At 34.7% G+C, this 16,706-nt stretch overlaps 1 long non-coding RNA gene across 1 annotated transcript; it reads left to right on the forward strand.

Annotated features, from left to right (window-relative positions):
* Window positions 1-14,366: 14,366 nt before the first annotated feature.
* LOC109217890 lies at window positions 14,367-15,118 on the forward strand. The gene is made up of 2 exons (XR_002066700.1): window positions 14,367-14,794; window positions 14,922-15,118. It is a non-coding gene; the product is annotated as an uncharacterized LOC109217890 (long non-coding RNA).
* Window positions 15,119-16,706: the final 1,588 nt, after the last annotated feature.

Consider the following 16,706-nt stretch of genomic DNA (forward strand, 5'->3'; position numbering starts at 1 on the left):
TAAAAATAGATCTTAAAGATGGTGAATGTCTGTAGACTCTATACACTGTTAAGCAATGGAAACTTTCTAATGTTTTCGACTATTCCAATAAAAAGATTAAGACAATAAAGATGATTAGGAATAATTTCAAATCTTTGCAAAAGAAAGTGGGGAGCACGATAAAGATAGGTGTCAGCATGTAGACAATAGACAATTGAGACTTCCATTAATAAGTCAATAGCATATGCACAGTTGAATAGTCTCTGCTGAGATAAAGTCAAACAAGAACACATAGACCAAGTCAGTTGACCCAGAAAAATTCATAGATATTTTAAAGATCCACTGAATTGTGACATATGAGTGGAAACATAAGAAAAGAGAAGAGGAGGAAAAAAAAGGTGAAAGGTGTAACTAAATCCCTTAATTGAAGGCACTAATAATGGATTGGGAACCTTTTAAGGTGGAATGTATATATTTTGTAAACAAAACTTGTGTAGGTAGGGTAATTTACTAAACATGAACATTTAGGGTAATATAGTTTACTATATGGCATAGGAATGTAAAAATCCCTATAATTTATTGATACCTTTTGGATTGGAGTGACAAACGGGCAGGGCGGGACGGACCGGATATGGTTCGGGTCGAAAACAGGTAATGAAAAAACGGATAAATTATTCGACCCGACGAATATTTAATACAAATATATGGGTTAACCGGCGGATAATATGGGTAAACATATTATCCATGACTTTATGCATATGATCATTTTTGGGAGAATCCTTAGTCTCCCTTACTTGAGGAACTCCCAATTTGAGACTTTGCAAATGTAAATGTTAAGACTCATTGGTTATCCATTTTGTAAATAGATAATATGGTACTTATCCATAGTTGACCCATTTTTAAAAAGTTCATTATCCAACCCATTTTTACTGGATAATATGGATGGTTAACTGTTTACTTTTAACCATTTTGCCACCCCTACTTTTGGACAATGATATCTTAAGGTTATTGGAAGTTACTCTGATAAATACAAATATATATCCCTAACTATTGCACATAATGATTTTTTAACTCTAAATACAAATAAGATAAAGCTTTATGGCCGAGATTTTTGTGGAATCCAATGATGACTAATACGAGAAAATATGGTTTCACTTCCTTAACTATTACATACATCAATTCTTGTCGCACTGGTACCTCATAATTGATTGTAATGATTTTAATATCTTGGTTGCTGAGCAAAGGATTTCATACAATGATTTGTCTCTGCAAGAAAACTAGGCATAAAGCTCTTTTTGTCAATCAAAATTCCTTCGACGGAGACTAGTGCAAATGACACAAATAGGATTATTTGGGAGTGATTTTATTTTGTGTCTCACACAACTCACAATAGTTGTATGAGGCATTTTTTATCTCACATATTTGTAGACCCATATCTTACATATTTGGATCAACAAAATTCTGGGACCCATACAATTGTGAGACAAAAAAGAGACGTCACACAACTAGTGCCAGTTGTGTGAAACACAAAATAAAAAATTTCGATTATTTGGTGTCACTATCTAAATTTTGGCTCTGGTAAGAAAATAGTTTTTAATTCGATTATTGAAACATGTTGATTAGAAATTATTGGGCAAGTGTTATGGTAATTCATTAGAATCCTAAAGGTTGCTATAATTTTGCAAGTTATAGTAACCGTCACAAAATTATGATGGTCTCCATACTCTTGCAAGTTATGATGATTATCAAGATTTTCGATGTTTCAAAAATTTAACAAGCGTATTTTAAAATTCTGACTAAAGGTCATTTTCCAAAAAATTTCTTAACGAGGTCAAATTATAAAGGAAATTTTACCTTCTATAGCAAAAGTATACACCCTATTTATTATAAACAAAAAATCATTTTTAAATATTATTTTCTATAGTTACCTTTTATATTTTGTAGCAAAAATAAGTATTTATGGTATATACTACCATTGAGGCATGAAATAAGGCATGAAATACGCTATTACATACCTATTTTTAAGGTGATTATAGTTACTGTATTCATGAATATATGCGCGTACAACTGGATTGCCCTGATTTTAGGGCGCTTTTTACTATTGTATTCATGAATCCAACAGCGCGAATACATGCGCGTACAGCTGGGCTGCCGTGATTTTAGGGTTTTTTTGCTGCTGTATTCATGAATACATGGCGTGAATACATGTGAATACATTCGCGTACAGCTGGACTGCCCTGATTTAATGTGCTTTTTACTACTGTATTCATGAATACATCAGCACGAATACATGTGAATACATGTGCTTAAGCTGGACTGCCTTGATTTTAGGCGCTTTTTGCTGTTGTATTCATGAATACATGGCGCGAATACATGTGAATACATGCGCATACAGCTGGCTACCCTGATTTTTAGGCGCTTTTTGTTGTTGTATTCATGAATATAGCAGCGCGAATACAACAAATAAACTACCATAACAACTGAATAGTAGCTATAGGAAGTAATTATGTATATGGTAGCTATATGAAGTTAATAACTGTTGGTGTTATTTATACTTTATAATGCAAAGTCAAAGATTTTTTTGTAGTCCCATTTTTCTTCTTTACTTCTTTGTCTTTTGTGAAAGACAAAGTGTCCCTCATTGATTGTGGAAAGTATTTTTCTTCACATTATAATGAATTACTCTTTGCTGGGCTTGTAAAGAGCTAGTAAAAGGGAGTGGTCTCGCGCACATCAGAAGTTGGTCCTGAAAGCAAAACGGGTCAATTTGCCCTCCCCCTGCGCGTGAGATATACGTGAGGCCTAATCCAAATCTGATTTTGCTAAAATTATTTCTTTATTTTTTGAGCTTACCAGAAAAGTGTCCAAATACATGCTTACTAGAAGATGTCCAAATTCTTTCTCTTTGAATTGGATTTTGTAACGTCCAATTTATTACTTTGTAACAGCCATGATTTAATTCTTGTAACGGCTGTAGTTAATTTTGTAACGGCTCCATTTTAATTTCTGTAACAACTACAGATTAATTTCTTCATCTATAATTGTTCAGCAGCTTTGCCTACAAAAGGCATGTTGGGGTTTTATGTATTTAAGTATATTAAATACTTAAAAGAGGGTGAATAGGGAATGGAGGGAAATAAAATTTTTGAGTGAAATTTTAAGTTTCCCCCCTTGGCAAAGGGACATTGTCCCATATTGGAAGAGGAAGATGTTTTTTATGGGTATATAAGCAATTGCTCTTCTTCTAACTCTTAAAGAGTTGAGAAGAAGGCAAGCCTCGCGTCGTCGTCGTCGTCGCTCGCTCGGCTCGGCTTCGGCTTCGGCTTCAGATTTGGTCAAATGATTGATTGATTAATTTTTTGGACTAAGTTTATTTGTTAATAGTAAAATATTAATAAAAATGTTATTAAATAATTATTTTAATAACAGAATATTAATATTAAAATAAATATTCTTTATTTTCCCTCTTTATTGTTGAGTAAATAGCCATTTATGTTATGGCATTTATGCTGTGGCCGTTTTGCATAAACAGCCATTCTGAAGAGTTTCACCTCTTCAGATTCCAGCCCAACTTTGGCTATAAATACAAGACTATTCTGCTCAGAATTTCCATACGATTTTTTGAGTTTCTCCTCCTTCTTCTGCATACTTTTAACATCAAACAAAGCAACAATAAGTGTGATTTGCTACCGAACTTTGTGTTCGCTGAAACACTGGGGTTTGAAGTACCACTACACCAGTGTGTAATTCGTTCTATCCTGGGAGGAAATAATCCATAACCTTGGGTACTAGGAGGGGGTTAAATTCCTTAAGGAAACACTGTGAATTCAGTGGGCTCGAATTGATTTCTATCTCTTTACGTTTTCTGTTTATAGATTATTCTGCTTTGTTTTTCCAGAATTAGTTTACAAATACAGTTTACTAACAAACTTAAGGAATTTAATATATCTTCTGTATTTGTACTTACTGTTTTTGGAGAGTAAAACCTTTGTGATTTTGTACTCTATTGGAGATTAAAATCTACGTGATTTTAACGTTTGTGTCATTCTTTTACAAAAATGACTAATGATAATGTGAACCAAGCTGTTCCAATGGTGACTTCCAATGCCTCGACGAGCCGAACAACACCGGCATCATTGGCACCGACGGAGAAACCTGGAAAATTTTCCGGGATTGATTTCAAGCGCTGGCAGCAAAAGATGTTGTTCTATTTGACTACTCTAAGTCTCCAGAAGTTCATCAAGGAAGATGTTCCTATGCTGCCCGATGAAACTCCAGAAACTGAACGCTTTCTCGTGATTGAGGCGTGGAAGCATTCAGATTTTTTGTGCAAGAATTATATTCTAAGCGGGCTGGAGGATGCTTTGTATAACGTCTACAGTTGTGTGGAAACGTCAAAAGAACTGTGGAATGCGCTTGAAAGAAATACAAAATCGAAGATGCCGGGTTGAAGAAGTTCGTTGCTGCAAAGTTTTTGGACTACAAAATGGTAGATTGCAAGTCTGTTATTACCAAAGTCCAGGAATTGCAAGTGATTATTCACGATCTCCTTGTTGAAGGTCTTGTCATCAATGAAGCATTCCAAGTAGCAGCGATGATTGAGAAGTTGTCTCCTTTGTGGAAGGACTTCAAAAACTACTTGAAACACAAATGCAAGAAAATGTCCCTTGAAGATCTCATTATTCGGTTGAGAATCGAAGAGGACAACAAAGCTGCTGAAAAGAGAGGCCGTGGAAACTCAACAATAATAGGAGCAAATATTGTTGAAGAGAACAAAAAGAGGAAGAAGGCTTCTGGACCGAAATACAACCCAAGCAAGAAGCGGTTTAGTGGAAATTGCTACAACTGTGGAAAAGCTGGACACAAATCTACGGAGTGTCGTGCTCCGAAGAAAGACAAGAAGAGGGGTCAAGCAAACATGGTTGAAAAGCATGATGATGTTGATGACTTATGTGCCATGCTTTCCGAATGCAACTTGGTGGGCAATCCTAAAGAGTGGTGGACTGATTCTGGAGCCACTCGCCATGTTTGTGCGGTTAGAGCAGCTTTTGCTACTTATGCTCCTGTTGGACCCGATGAGACGCTTTCTATGGGAAATGCTGCAAAGGCCAAGATTGAAGGATGTGGGAAGATATTTCTCAAAATGACTTCCGGCAAAGTGGTGACTTTGAACAACATCCTTCATGTTCCCGAGATTAGAAAAAATTTAGTCTCTGTTGGACTTCTTGTTAAGAATGGTTTTAAATATGTTTTTGTTTCCGATAAGGTTGTAATAAGTAAGAACGAAATGTTTGTAGGAAAAGGTTACCTCACTGAGGGCCTTTTCAAGTTGAATGTAATGGTTGTTGAAAATAATAAGGCAGAATAGCCTAAATGGCACTTATACTTGTGCCACTTTGTCATCCCGGTCCCCAAACTTAATGAAGTTTCATCTAGACACCTCTATTCGTTCAAAAGCAATATTTTAAACCCTTTTGACCATTGACCAAGCCTATGTGGCATTTGCTTTGCTGAGTTGGATAAAATGCGTGACTACACGCTTTAAGAAGCGAGTAAAGGTTTATGATTCTAATTAAAAATACCAAAAAATAAAAAGAAAAGAAAAAATAAAGGGGGGTTAACACCGAGAAGCATTCAAGCGTCTTCCAATCTCAAGTTTTCTTTTCCTTCTACCCCTTTCCCCTCTCATCTTTTCCTTTTTTCTTTTGCCGCCGTGCTCAAAGGTGGTATGGGGGATTGTATCTTTTTCTTCTTTTTGCTTGTTATTATGGTTTTGGTAGCGGCTGTGCTTGAGATTTTAGAAAGACTTAGTTTTGGGGAGGTATTGTTAGAGCTAGTGATGTTTGTGGGGTTCATATGGATTGTTGTTCTTGTTGGGGTGTTGGTGGGATGGACATGGAAGCTCAAGTGGGCTAATCTTGGCTCTGATTCTTTTGATTCACCAGATGTTTTTGCCTTTTCTTCTTCCGGTATGCTCCTCCAGAACTTGTAATCTGGGTTTGATTCCTTCAATCCTCTCAAATTGAAACTTCCCACCTGCATTTCTTGAATCAAGGAAACTCAGTCCCTGCTAATGGCTGATTTTCAGAGAGAGAAAGGCATGAATGTGTTTGTGAGAGAAAACTTTAGGATTCAACTTTTTCTTTTCCAAAAATAGTTTTTGTGAATAAAAATAATGACATGGAATATTTTTATCTGACGTGGATAATACAGTAAGACGATTGAGGAACACACACAGTCAGAAGGGTTTAAAATATTACTTTTGAACGAGTAGAGGTGTCTAGATGAAACTTCATTAAGTTTGGGGACCGGGATGACAAAGTGACACAAGTATAAGTGCCATTTAGGCTATTCTGCCAAATAATAATAAAATTTCAGCTTCGTCTTACTTACTTGAGTCAAAATGAATTATGGCATATACGTTTGGGTCATGCCAATTATAAAACCTTGCGAAAAATGATTAATTTGGAAGTATTGCCTAAATTTGAATGCGACAAATCAACATGTCAAATATGTGTGGAATCTAAGTACGTTAAACATCCTTATAAGTCAGTTGAAAGGAATTCAGATCCTTTAGACTTAATTTACACAGATATTTGCGATATGAAGTCAATACCATCTCGCGGTGGAAAGAAGTATTTCATAACTTTTATTGACAATAGTACTCGATATTGCTATGTTTACTTACTTAATAGTAAAGATGAAGCAATAGACGCATTCAAGCAATACAAAAATAAAGTTGAAACGCAACTTAACAAGAAAATCAAAATGATAAGAAGTGATAGGATGGTGAATAAGAATCTCCTTTTGAACAAATATGTTTAGAATATGGAATTATTCATCAAACAACGGCCCCTTACACGCCCCAATCTAATGGGATTGCAAAAAGAAAGAATCGTTCATTAAAGGAGATGATGAACGTATTATTGATAAGTTTTGGTTTTCCACAGAACTTGTGGGGGGAAGCCGTTCTTACGGCTAGCCGAATACTAAATCGAGTACCCCATAGCAAAGCACAATCCATTCCATATGAAAAGTGGAAAGGAAGGAAGCCCAACTTGAATTATTTTAAAGTGTGGGGGTGTTTGGCAAAAGTGCAAGTTCCTAAACCCAAAAGGGTAAAATTAGGACCGAAAATCGTTGATTGTGTTTTCATAGGATATGCGACTAATAGTAAAGCATATCTATTTCTGGTTCATAAATCAGAAAATCCCGACATTCATAATAATACAGTTATAGAATCAGATAATGCTGAGTTCTTTGAAAATATATATCCGTATAAAAAGGAATGTGAGTCGATTGGTGAATGATCTAAACGACCTCGGGAAGAAACAAAAGAAAGTACACTTAACCAGAAGGATCCAAGACGTAGTAAACGTCAAAGAACGTCTACTTTATTTGGACCAGATTTTGTGTCTTTCTTATTGGAAAATGAGCCTCAAACATTTAAAGAAGCTATGTCTTCTTCGGAATCGTTGTTTTGGAAAGAGGCAGTTAATAGTGAAATAGAATCCATACTGAACAACCATACATGGGAATTGGTTGATCTTCTCCTGGAAATAAACCGTTGGGTTCTAAATGGATCTTTAAGAGGAAAATGAAAGATGATGGCACTATTGATAAATTTAAGGCAAGACTTGTGGTCAAAGGGTATAGACAACGAGAAGGTCTTGACTATTTCGATACATACTCTCTAGTTACAAGAATTACATCCATACGAACGTTAGTAGTGTTAGCTGCAGTTTATGGTCTTGAAATTCATCCAATGGATGTTAAGACAGCCTTCTTAAATTGAGAGCTGGAGGAAGAAATTTACATGGAACAACCTGAAGGGTTTGTGGTTTCAGGTAAAGAAAAGAAGGTATGTAGACTTGTTAAGTCCCTTTACGGACTAAAACAAGCACCCAAACAATGGCATGCGAAATTTGACCAAACAATGTTGTCAAATGGTTTTAAAATAAATGAATGTGATAAATGTGTGTACATTAAAAATGTTCCAAATAACATAGTCATTGTTTTCTTATATGTGGATGATATGCTGATAATGAGTAATGACATTGCCAACATAAATGCGACTAAGCATGCTAACTAGCAAGTTTGATATGAAAGACTTGGGAGTTGCTGATATAATTATGAGAATTAAGATCCATAAGACTTCTCAAGGTCTGGCATTGTCACAATCTCATTATATTAAGACAGTACTTGAAAAATTCAAGCACTTGGGCTGTAAAGTTGCAAAGACTCTAATTGACGTGAATCTTGCATTAGCAAAGAACAAAGGCCAAAGCATATCACAATTGGATTATGCTCGTGTGTTGGGTTGCTTAATGTACATCATGAATTGTACACGACCAGATATAGCTTGTGCTATAATTAAATTGAATCGATATACGAGCAATCCAGGTCAATCTCATTGGATGGCTATGAAACGAGTTTTGGGGTATTTAGTACATACCCAGGACTTTGCTTTGCACTACAATAAATATCCTGCAGTCATTGAGGGATACTGTGATGCAAATTGGATCACCGGATCAACTGATTCCAAGTCCACAAGTGGATATGTATTCACTATTGGTGGAGGAGCGGTATCTTGGAAGTCGTCCAAACAAACTTGTATTTCCCGCTCTACAATGGAGGCTGAATCCATAGCCTTAGATAAAGCCGACGAAGAAGCTGAATGGCTCCGGAATTTCTTGGAAGATATTCCATTTTGGCCCAAACCATTGGCATCAATATGCATATATTGCGATAGTCAAGCGGCAATTAGAAGGGCTGGGAGCGTTATGTATAACGGTAAATCTCGTCATATACGACGAAGATATAAATCCGTTAGGCAATTACTCTCTAGAGGAATTATCACGATTGATTATGTAAAGTCAAGTGATAATGTGTCGGATCCACTTACAAAAGGCCTAACTAGAGAGGTAGTTGAGAAATCATCAAGGGGAATGAGAATGTGGCCGAGAATAAGTCATAGTGGCGGTAACTCTACCTAGAAGACTGGAGATCCCAAGATCTAGGTCCAAGGAGATCAAACAAAGTCATTAATGACGGTTCAACATTGTCAACTAAACTTTTGGTACATTCTCGTGATGAGACAATGTTCAGTACCAAGGATAAAACATTAAGGCTTTTTAATGATTTCTAAATTTGATACAGGGTATATCAAATAGTGTATCTACGGGATGACACGTTTAGGAATGACCTATGTAAGTGTGAAGTGTTAGCCGCTTCAAGGAGAACTTTGTAAGGCCAGTTCTCTACGCACTTATGAAACCAGGCTGTGTTCATGGCTGAAACGAACACAACAATGAGAACCAAAGACGGTTAAGGGTTGGTTGTGTGACTTATGGTTGTCTAGGTATACACCAAACTTCGACGGTTCAAAGATATCAAATCTACTGATTGATCGAGTATATCCGACATAAGTTCACTACGAAAAGTTCAAACGGAAACCTACTTATCCAGATGCAATTAATCCTTGCTTGCGAATCACACAGTTTTTCATGCATGTTTTCCTGATATAGCCATTCCCTATTCATGTGGGGGATTGTTGGGGTTTTATGTATTTAAGTATATTAAATACTTAAAAGAGGGTGAATGGGAAATGGAGGGAAATGAAATTTTTGAGTGAAATTTTAAGTTTTCCCCCCTTGGCAAAGGGACATTGTCCCATATTGGAAGAGGAAGAAGTTTTTTATGGGTATATAAGCAATTGCTCTTCTTCTAGCTCTTAAAGAGTTGAGAAGAAGGCAAGCCTCGCGTCGTCGTCGTCGCTGCTCGCTCGGCTCGGCTTCGGATTTGGATTTGGATTTGGATTTGGTCAAATGATTGATTGATTAATTTTTTGGACCAAGTTTATTTGTTAATAGTAAAATATTAACATAAATATTATTAAATAATTGTTTTAATAACATAATATTAATATTAAAATAAATATAATATTAAATCCAATCCATTTTTCTGTTTTGGTAACAGAAAATTAACTACCCTCTTCAATTTTTCCTCTTTATTTTCCCTCTTTATTGTTGAGTAAATAGCCATTTATGTTATGGCATTTATGCTGTGGCCGTTTTGCATAAACAGCCATTCTGAAGAGTTGCATCTCTTCAGATTCCAGCCCAACTTTGGCTATAAATACAAGACTATTATGCTCAGAATTTTCATATGATTTTCTGAGTTTCTCCTCCTTCTTCTGCATACTTTTAACATCAAACAAAGCAACAATAAGTGTGATTTGCTACCGAACTTTGTGTTCGCTGAAACACTGGGGTTTGAAGTACCACTACACCAGTGTGTAATTCGTTCTATCCTGGGAGGAAATAATCCATAACCTTGGGTACTAGGAGGGGATTAAATTCCTTAAGGAAACACTATGAATTCAGTGGGCTCGAATTGATTTCTATCTCTTTACGTTTTCTCTTTATATATTATTCTGCTTTGTTTTTCCAGAATTAGTTTACAAATACAGTTTACTAACAAGGCAGTCTTCTTTGTGAATAATCTAACACGGAAAAACACCTTCATCTTCTTTTCCACTTCAACTGAATTCTGTTCAATTGTTTTGTGCAAATTCCAAACTTCTAGCCACGAGTGCACGTGTTTGGAGGTGCTGTGGAAGCTTGGGGAGCGACCGGTCTTAACGATTTGCACCCAGTCGGGCCGAAATCACTTTGAAGGCAGTGGCTTGCCACGAGACAGTATTTTTCGTTAAGTTATTTTCTTTCCATCTTGTTCCTTGTCAATATTATCTATTATTTTTTCAACAATTACAACTAAATAATAGTGGTTTCTGAAAATTCCTCAATTATAAGCGGTGAACTAAAAATATTTCCACGCTATTTCTTGGGGAGACTTCCGCGAAAGTCCAATATAGAGGACCAAATAAGAAGGGGAAAAAGAACACGAAAGAATCTTGTTTACTGAATTTAATGCCTAGACAGTATTTTGAAGAAATAAAAAATGGAGAAGATTTCCACTAAGTTTTAAGAGATGAAAAAAAATAAGGAACTATGTAGAAAATGTTTGTCCTTTTTCTTGTTATGAAAAAGTTGACCAGAGCTCGCAGTAGTATAAGGCATAAAATCGACACTTGGAAATAATATTTAGATGGTTAAAACTACACGCAAGTCATTAAAAAATTAAAAAATATCTTGGTTTCAGAGTTTTAGAAGTACTTTAAAGAAGTGTTTTAATTTTCTCACAATTGACTTTAGGAAATCGTAAGTTGGGATTAGATGAAACAGGGTGATTGCACCTATATTCAGTCACATTTATTTGTTGTCTCATCAATAGTACCTTCATAATTAATACTCTAGTAGCACTGACTCACAATCTTTGACAGTGTACAAAGAGTTTCACATTATGATTTTGTCACTGCAAAATATCTTTTCATTTTGTCCTGCTTTAAGGCAAGCTTTTTGCTACACAATTTTCCATAAGTTACAACGTGCATTTAATGACATTTACCTTTTTTATTAGAATTTCTAACATGGGAAACTATTTCTCACATGTCAGATCAGTATATATCCAAAAGTATAGAAATGAACGCATGTTAGAAAGTTAGTGACAATTTCAACCTTCTCCGTAGGTATTTGGACATAAAAATTATATTTTTTTAACAAAATAATATGTTGAAAAGTTAAAAATTGGTATTGGAATTTAAAATTATGTTTGGACATGTTTTTCGCTTAAAAAAATATTACATTTTTGTGAGTAGGGAATTTTTATTTGTTGAAAAACTCATTTTCGAAATTTTTTCAAAAACTTGCAAAATTCCATGGACAAACAATTTTTTTTAAAAAAAATCGTTTTTAATGGACAAACGAATCCTTAAATTCAATCCAAGAGCAAAATGAGAAAAGAAATTACTCAAAAAAAAAAAAAAGAAATGTTTGAAAACAAGAGAGTTCACTCAAGAGGTTAAAGTATGGAGGTAAATCTATCATATGGTGCAAGAACAAGAAGACTAAGAGCAGTCTCTAAACATTTCAGTTCAAAACATACTGTGGGATCATCTTAACAAAATTATCATAAAGATTACCGCATAAGTTATTTAGTTATTATGCATTACATATATATACGAGAGCACAATAATAATCAACAACGTACGCGAGTGGATTAATATTACAGACTTCTTATAGAGGTTAGTTTGTTTTACGCCAAAGCAAACAACATGAAACTCCAATATAATTGCACGAAGAAATAAGGTGGCAATTAGGAGCCAGCTTTTAATGTGGATTAGAAAAATAGCTAAGTCTTGGATCTGCCAGAATGATATAATTGTGTATTGTCTGTATATATGTACAATCACTTTAATATATTGTTAACTCCCATGTGAGTTGCTTTATTGATATGCATAGAAAATTATGATAGATATAGCACAGAGGAAAAAGACCAAATGTTTCTTGGCACGAATTGTAGGTATGTTATTATAAATGGGTGAAAGATCATTTATGACCACGAAAGTTGAGAAATTCTAACACATAGGAATTAATTTGTCATAACTTGATGTGTACGTACACATATACATGTGTTGATAATGACTTATCTATAGCTTAACCAAAAGAAATAGACTAATGACTGATAACGATTGTACTCGTTAGATCATACGTGAGTTAGGTAAACACTAATTTTGTGTGGATGTCAAAATATTGGTTCCTATTCCTTATGTTCCCTATTTATTATCAATCTGATTGTCAACTAATTTATGTGCAAATGCCTGTTTAGGACAACCCTTTTATCAGAAAATTATATTGTATTTATAAGGTTAATTCCTTTTTTTTAATGTACAGACAGAAAATTTTCTTAGCATCTTCGAGTGCTATATTTTTTTAATTCTTGGTAAAAATTCTACACCAAACACCAAAGTCCAACGCCCATATACCATATTGATATTGTAACACCAAATATGAGCCTCAACATATTTTTGTGAGAAATTTTCATAAAGCACTATCTTTTAGTGGTAATTAGCTATCTATAAATACCATTTGTTATATTACGGATTGTAGATACGTTTTATGTTGTTATAAGATGTATTAAGTGTATTAAGATGTATACCATTTGCTATATTAGGTGTATTTAAGCTACTGTATTCATGAATACAGTAGCAAAAATAGGCGTGAATCAGGGAAGTCCAGCTAATCAGTTGTTGTATTTGAGTGTATTCGACTGTATTCATGGCATGAAACATGGGATTACAGCTGGACAGATTATTGTATTCGACTGTATTCACGGCGTGAAACAGGGGATTACACCGTTTTTAAACGGAAAGTGAATCAATTAACATAATAGACTCCTAATATAACTCAACAAACTCAATTATAACACACAAAATTTGTATTTTCAGTTATACAAAAGATTCTCAACCGAAAAATACCCCAAAAAATATAGCAATCTTCAGAAAAATTATATAATACATCTGAATACATAAATTATATTAATTAAAATAACATATAAATACATTCATGGCATATAGCGAGACAGTGAATACAATGAAATACATAGAATACAGCAGGATACATTGAAATATAATAGAAAAAAGACAGTGAATACAATGAAATACATGGAATTCAACGAGATACATTGAATTACAATGAAAAAAAAGACAATGAATACATGAAAATACAGCGTGATACGTTGAAAAAACATTGAAATATATTAGCAGAAAATCAAGTTGCTCAGCCCCAAACTATGTCGTATTTGTTCAAAAACAAACCCTAACTTCCAGCGAATCCGCCGTCGAGCATAAACCCTGAATCTCATTGTTCCCACGCATCCTGTACAGTAAAAAAAAAACTGAAAGTTTCGCTTGCCTCGAAAGTGGTGAACAGCAATCCAACTGCCGTGGTCAGCCCTTAGCTTCCCGGCAACCATGTTTGGATTCACCAAATTATTGCCATAATAAAACTCCGATTCTTTAAGCTTCCAGCGGCAGCAGACGCCTAAATTATTCTAGGCATGGGTCTTCCTGAAGTGGCGATGTTGCCCGCAATTATGCCGTCATGGTCAGAATTCAGAGGTGATGTTGTGCCTAAGGATGTGAATGCTGGTGTTGCCACAATTAAGACAAAGAGAAAGTCAGAGAAGTCTTCGATATAGGTATACCACGCAAATTTTCAGGGAATGGGGGAAGAGAATGGCATGTATCAAAGTAGAGAGAGAAAGAAAATAGTGTAACTGAATAGCGCATTTAGTGGCTTAGGAGTAGGAGGTAACCAAAATTAGATATTTTGCTATAAACATTAAAAGGTATCTGTAGAATATAATTTTTTTAAATGATATTTATTTAAAATAAATAAGGTGCTAACATTTGCTATAGGAGGTAAAAATTCCTATTTATAATGATACAACCCACGTCCACTTTCTCCTTTTCCCCTCTCCATTATTGCATATATGTCCATACACGTCTTTATCATGCATCATTCCTTTTTATATTCTTCTCTAAAATCTTGTCTCCTTTTTATGTACCTCTCACTTTGAATTAAAGAAAACAAAAGAAATGCACACCAATATGTCTGAAATCTCATTATCTTCCTCTTCTCCATGTTCATGGCAAGATGAAACTGCAATGATTTCCTCTCCATTGAAAATTCAGTTGGTATCTAAGTCAGTATCAGAAAGGCTGCTCTCAAAGTTTTCTGATTTATCAGAGTTTGATTTTGATTATTCAAAGAGTGGTTTGTGGTCTCCTCCAATTCAAAGAAGTCATGTGTTGTTGAGCTCACCAGCTGCCCAAATTCTTTCACACAGAGAAATGACTGCTAAGTTAAATAAAGTCTTGAAAAGACATCAAATAAGAAGGCGTTGCTTCATTGTATGAATCTTCTTTCCCTTCTCAGCTTTATTAATAGTTTTCTTTATAATTTTGATCTTTTGAGGGAAGAAAACTTTCTTGTGATTGATAATTTTCTATTAATTTTTGGTTGATTTTCTATTTGTAGGCGTGCTTATGTTCTCCAAAGAGATTTTGATCTCAATGTCACAAGAAGTGATCCTGCGAGGTCTTTGATTTATAGAGTTTAAGAAAATGCAATGAGGGTCTCTAATTTCTAACTATTGTCCAATTTAAAATGTACATGCGTTTATGTAATTATTTATTAAATAGATGAATGGTTAACTTTTCAATGTCGTTGCTTAATTTATTTTTTTATTTTGTTGGAAATGGGAATTATGATTCTCCATGCATAAAGCTTTAAAAAGAACAAAAGGAAAGCCAGAAAGAAGTATTAAAGTGGGGATATTTAGACTACTTTTAGCATGTAGAACTGTTCCATCACTTTTACCCGAGCAATTTGGTCTATACACTATCATTATCACTCACGAAAAAAAAAAAAAAAACATAAAAGGGCTCCCCAAACTTTTATGAAACTAACCCCTAAACTTTTCTCATATTTGCAATAACCCACTTGTAAGTACTTTGCGAAAGTTCTATTACCCTCAAAAAAATAAGTATTGTAACTGCAAATCCAAGATAAGTCTAGAGGAATATTTAGGTCTTTTTTGAAAAAAAAAAAAGCCATTGACTAGAGCTAACATGAAGGGAATTTAAAATTCTAGCTTTTGTTCAATAGAACTCTCGCAAAGTACAAGCAAATGCAAAACAAGTTAAGAGGGATATTTATGCCTTTTCCCGAAGGAAAAAAGCAAAGGCTTTGTCTGGGAGCCAACATGAAGGTGCATTTAAAATTATAGCTTTTGCTAAATCCACAAGAAATTTGGCTCTTATTCCACATGAAATTCCAAGAAGTAACAAATAAAAGCAATTAATTACTACAGACATGTATGTTCTGGAGTTCCAAAGCTCTTCTCCGCCAACGGACAAATAAGTGCTGGGTGTACTGGATATAACTCCTAGATCAGGATTCATGGCTTCTTTGCAAAATTTTCCACGACTCTGTTGCATTTTGTCGTTTATATTTATTGAAAGACTTAAGTTTTAAAAAGTGAACATCTCTATTTTGCCAATGGCTGTCATGTATCTATTGAAGAAATTAAAGAACTAGTGTTACTATGCAATCATTCTCTCGCCAAAAGTTCACCTTTTCCATTATTGTTTCCTACATGTATCATATCTTAATTTTCAACTCAACCTTGTTTTTTTCCTACTACTATCCTGTATTAAATTGACAACTCATACTCGTGGGGCAACATATGCATGTGACAACTGAATCAACTTTTGAATTTTTTACCCCCATATTCTGTGGTGATCGAGCTTCAAGCAGATGAGAAAAAATTTAACTAGTACTATTACTTCTGTGAAGATTCGAAACTTCTTTGCCAAGCTTAATACTCCAACTATTCAACCCGAAATTCAATCTTCAATATAGATGATTTCACATCAATTTATTTTGGCAGTTGGGGAAGTTCTGATACCTCTGATTCATTCAGAAATCTTTCTACGCTAGCTGTACATTCACCTTTTGAAAGAAACAAAAATAGAATCTGTTTGTAGTAAAACTAGGTAACTTCAGTGTTAAAAGCCATTAACAATAGGGCAATTTTTTCTTGGTGCCTAGTACCTAGACTGCAGTAGCCAGTAGCTCATGTTGTCACAACACAACTCACAGAGCGAGTAGCTCTTGCATTCTCTAGTTTTGTCTTCTACTTCCAAGAACTGCACTCAGATCTATGGTAAATTTCTCGGATCATTTTCATAAACAAAACATACCTTCTTTTGGTGAAACATGTAGTTCCTGCTTCACTATTTCTTTTACCCTCAGCATTAA

This window comes from Nicotiana attenuata, unplaced genomic scaffold, assembly GCF_001879085.1.
Source record: "Nicotiana attenuata strain UT unplaced genomic scaffold, NIATTr2, whole genome shotgun sequence".
NCBI classification, from domain to species: Eukaryota; Viridiplantae; Streptophyta; class Magnoliopsida; order Solanales; family Solanaceae; genus Nicotiana; species Nicotiana attenuata.